Below are 5,101 nucleotides of genomic sequence, written 5' to 3'. Positions count from 1 at the left end.
CCCATAACGCCGGGATCACGCCCCGAGCCGAAGGCAGACGCTTAACCGCTCTGCCACCCAGGCGCCCCTGCATCCTAGTTTTTAAAATAGTTTTTATCGATGTAGAGAGAGCAAGCATGAGCAGGGGGAGGGGCAAAGGAAGAAGGGCAGGGAGAGCGAGAATCTCAAGCAGACTTCCCACTGAGCACAGAGCCCATGGCGGGGCTTGATCTCACAACCTTGAGATCATGACCTGAGCCGAAACCAAGAGTCGGGTGCTTAACTGGCTGAGCCACCCGGGTGCCCCTTACATCCCAGTTTTANTTTTTTCTTTTTTTTTTTAATTTTATTTTATTATATTATGTTAATCACCATACAGTACATCCCCAGATTCCGATGTAAAGTTTGATGCTTCATTAGTTGCGTATAACACCCAGTTACACGCCAGTTTTAGATTCTCTACTCTTAACCAGTGGACTGTGTTTCCAAAGGCTAGATTTCATTTGTGTCTTCTTGGGAGCTGCTACCGTCTCAGTATCTCTGGGCAGGCCCAGCCAATTGCACCCATTTTCTTGCTTGGGTTTTGAAGAATGTGTGAAATAAAAGAATAGAGCATGTGAAGGATTATGACTTCACTTTTATTACCGATTGGGTGGCCCATTCTTGTGCACAGCCTGTTCCCAAGAGGAGGAGAGGGTGGAGCTGAGCTGAGCATACCTACTTATTCCTGGGTTTACCAGTCTGCTAGGTTAAGCCATCTCCTGGGGGTGCAGGGGAGGAAGGGACACAGAGGCCTGAGAGAATCCTTCCTGATGGAAACCAGGGATGAGGAAAAGGGGCTCCCTCCTCACTTCAGCGTTAGGAGTTCATCAAGTCTGGAATTTAGCTAAAAGTTAGCAGTCCTATTACAGGGGTTGCCATGATGTTTGTAATACGTCTGTGGTTTGGTGCAAAAATTGCATGGTGGTATAAATATAGTTGGAATCCTCCTGAGTTTGTATTAAATTACTGCATATTTCACCTCTCCCTGATTTCTGAACTCCAGGTGTATCCCTCTGGACCCATGTACTTTTGTTTCCTTTCTGTGTCCTTGAAGTGCTTTGTCTTTTCCCTTCTGTTTTCAAAGCCATTGCTTACCTGTTTTTTTGTTTTGTTTTGTTTTTACTGACAGTGTGACCACTTCTTATGCCTTAGAAGGCATGATCGTCTTAGTGAATGTTTTGTGATATAAATAGTAATTCTATTCATTTAGAAAAGCACCTCAGATCTCAAAGCAGTATGGAGAGCTTAGGAACAGTATCTAATAGATGGTTGTAAAAGATAACTTAGTAGATCATTAGACTTTAACTTGTTCCCTATTGCAATAACCATTTAGGAGTATTTAAAACTGGGGCACGTGGGTGGCTTCTTCCACTCAGGTCATGATCCCAGCATCCTGGGATCAAGCCCCACATTTGGCTCTCTGCTCAGAAGGGAGTCTGCTTCTCCCTCTCCCCCTCCTCCCACTCATTCTTGCTCCCTCGTGCTCTCTCTCTGCCTCTCTGAAATAAATCAAATTTTAAAAAAATGCCAGCGCTAGTTTGCAGTATAGGCAAGAAAGGATTAGTGGTGAAATTTGTGTGTGTGTGTGTGTTTTAAAGATTTTATTTATTTGAGAGCGAGAGAGCACAAGCAGGGAGAGCAGCAGAGGGAGACTGAGAGGCAGACTCCCTGCTAAACAGGGACCCTCATGTGGGGCTCGATCCCAGGACCCTGGGATCATGACCTGAGCTGAAGGCAGATGCTTTACCGACTGAGTCCCCTGGGCACCCCGAAATCTGTGGTTCTTGAGACTGACAGGACAGTGTTGGAGGCCAGATGCTCCTTGGTAGGGTGCCCTCTGGAATGGGGTGGGAGAGGCATGTATGTCACATACTGTTTAATAATAATTATGCAGAAGTAGTAAGGACTTGTGCTGTCCAAAATTTATATAAAATGTTCTCTAAAACACATGACATGCTCTCTTCCTTTTCATGGTTTTCTAATGCTCTTTGGTGTAGAGCTTGAACGAGAAGCCTGCAGTGATGTGAAGGAAATGGGGAAGAAAGAACAGCATTAGCTAACATGTATTACATTTCACAGTGTGCCTCGGACTGCTGGTCCCTTCAATCACGGCTTCCGTAGTTCCAGGAGGTCTTCACCATCTACAGACTCGGAATCTCAGACTTTCGGTAGTGAAGCTAGTTCCCCATGGTCCTGCAGGTGATCGCCAGGCTTGGGTGGCTTGGGTGTGAGCACGCTAGGACCTCCTCAAGGGAGTTGAATGTGCTTGTATCCTCCGCTGAGGCACCCTGGGCCCAGCCTGCTTGCCTGGGGCTGGGGAGGTGGCATTTTATGCCAGTTAGGTTCACTTCTTAAGTTTCATATGCTGAGAGGTTCTCATTGGCACTTGGTGCTCAAAACACAGTGAAATCAAACCCAGGAGGCTTTGGATGGAAATTCACCATTGCTCCAAATGTAGACTGAAGTGGCCCAGCGCACCTTGGTGGGTTCTAGACGTGACGAGATGCCCCACCAGCCCTGCCTCTGCTCCTGGGCAGGTGAAGACCTTGTGTGTTGGCTCATCTAGAAAAACACCAGCCTAGGAAGACAGTCTTCCTTGTATTTTTTTTTTAATGGAGCTCTGCCTTCTGCCTTGACTGCCATCTAGATGTCTTCCTTATGTCATCCTATCTTGTTGTTAATCTGAAAGGTGAATAAAATGTCGAACTATTACATTACCCTAAGGAAAATAACTAATTAATTAGAAAAAGCAACTATCTTTTATTTATACAGGAGGAAATACTGAGTGGAGAAAAAACAAACTTAAACTGTGGCTAACATAGAGAGAGAGGGCAAATGTCCCCTAGTGATCGTTCCAATACTTTTAAAAATAAATATTTCTAATATTATCTGTAAGGCTATTTGGTTTATTTAAAAGAGAATGTTGACTTTAATCTCTCTTCTACATGTGAGTTATAGGAGTTTCAGACTTGCTACCAAGTCCTTTATGCCAAATACCTTTAGAAAAATGAAAAACAACAGCCAGCAATCACTTAAAATGAATAGTAAAGTCTCCCAACATGATGTTAATTTTTTACCAAATGGGAAATTTCCCAGAATTTAAGGAATCGTCCTTGACAGTAGATACCTTGAATTCAGTTTTTAAAAACCATGTTTATCTGTTAATCAACTGTAGATTTGGTTCTGCCCCTGATAGATGGCTTAATAGAAGTCGTTTGTGTTCTGGGATGTTCGTTTTTAAAGTGATACTCCTGAAACTGTGACTAGTTGTAATTTGAAGTACAGTTAAATCGGTGGTGATTCTAAGAGCACGATTTTAGCATAATGAGTGAGGGTCATGAGATTTGTTTATGTAGGTGACTGTTTTGTCTGTGAGCAGCTTGATATCATGAACATCAAAGAACTGGATATTTTTATTTTTTGCATCATATTTTCCTGTTTATTTTTTAAGCCAGTTAAAGCCTTCCTGAACAGAGGTGTATGAAGTGAATTAGAGCTTCTTAAAACGTCGTCAACGTAGGCCCTGAATCAAGACCTGTGGTTTGCTGTAGCTGTTCGTTTCAAACAGGAGCCAAGAGTGATGTGTTTCTGTGGTCTGTTAGCCATTCAGCAGCCCGGTGGGAATGGCTTGTTCAATTGGAAGAACACAGTTTATGGAGAAACAAACAGAAACTTCGTCAACCAGGGTAGCTCATGTTGATTAGATGTGTGTGGCTCTGTAATGGAGAGCCCAGTTTTAGCATCAGNGAGCCCGGTTTTAGCATCAGCAGCACCTATGGTTTATTAGAAAACTCATCATACCTTTCCTGTGTTTTGTTTTACCCACATAAATTCCCCTGAAAGCTGAAACTTGGTTAATCTCTCCACAGTACATGATTATGAATACAGAAGATGCTTCTACATGGTCCCCAGTGAAAGGAGATGTGTACGGCGTTAGAAGACCCCATAGTCAGGCACTCTGGACCTGACTGCCCTATTAGGAGGCTTATGTCCTCAAGTCTGCAGTCATGGCCTAAGTAGGTCACTGTGTGTTGTCAAGCCTTTCCACCTCCCCACACCCTCCCACCCAATCCTACTCTACTTTGGTTTTTCAAGGAGTCACCACGGTACGGATTTTCTTTGCTGTGGATCAGGGTGGTGATGGACAAATCACTTAGCGTCTCTGGGCTTCGGGGCTTTTTCTCTGAGGGGAAGGAGGCCTGTTTTCCCCTGCTAGATGCCGGATAAGATGAGGTCTTTTCACTACTGATGCAGTGTTTTGTAGCTCATTTCTAATAAGTTGACGTTTTTCTAGTTTTAGATTGCAGCTCCTGTAGTCTACATGATGATGTCTTATCCGACTGGGCTGCTTTAACAAAACACCATAGACTGGGTGGCTTATAAGTGCCACGACTTATTGCTTACAGTTCTGGAGGCTGGAGTCTGACGTCAGGGTGCCAGCATGGTTGGGTGGGGGCTGTCTTCTGGGTCACAGACTTCTCACTCTGTCCTCACATGGTGGAAGGGCCAGGGAGCCTTGTGGGCTCTCTTTACAAGGACATGAATACCATTCATGAGGGCTTCATGTTCATGACCTAAGCACCTCCCAAAGCACCCCCCCCCCCGCACCATCACTTGGGCATTAGGATTCCAACGTGTGACTTGGGGGATTCAAACATTTAGACCATAGCATCTTAGAAAATGTGAACAGAGGAGAGAAAGTTTTGGGTGCTAGAGTGACAGGAAATTATGCTTGAATGTACTTCAACACCGATGACATTTTTGTTCACGGCATCACCCACAGGATGTTTCGGATACCATACATAAGTGATATTTTTATCAGCTTTGCAGAGTAGGATAGGGTATTTGGGAGAAATCTGGGAGCCTATGGGGAAAGAATATGGAGATTAAAGAAACACCAGTTTCTGGTTAGGGCATATTTGTGAAGAGGAAATACCCTGAGATAATTTCTGTATTCTCACGAAGATTGTAAATTACTGTTTGGTAAGGGTCTCCAATTCATTTCAATGCCCAAAAGTTTTTAATTCTACTGTGAGAACACATGACTGAATTGGAACTTAGACTGTTTTTAGAGGTTCGC

At 43.9% G+C, this 5,101-nt stretch overlaps 1 non-coding gene across 1 annotated transcript; it reads left to right on the top strand.

Moving 5' to 3' along the window:
• Nucleotides 1–3,538: 3,538 nt before the first annotated feature.
• On the top strand, nt 3,539–3,672 carry LOC117802861. The gene has a single exon (XR_004626376.1). It is a non-coding gene; the product is annotated as a small nucleolar RNA SNORA2/SNORA34 family (small nucleolar RNA).
• The last annotated feature ends 1,429 nt before the right edge of the window (nt 3,673–5,101 follow it).

The sequence above is a fragment of the Ailuropoda melanoleuca genome, chromosome 6, assembly GCF_002007445.2.
Source record: "Ailuropoda melanoleuca isolate Jingjing chromosome 6, ASM200744v2, whole genome shotgun sequence".
Classification (NCBI taxonomy): Eukaryota; Metazoa; Chordata; class Mammalia; order Carnivora; family Ursidae; genus Ailuropoda; species Ailuropoda melanoleuca.
The sequence above is the reverse complement of the archived record's forward strand: the minus strand, read 5'-3'. Positions and strand labels throughout refer to the sequence as shown.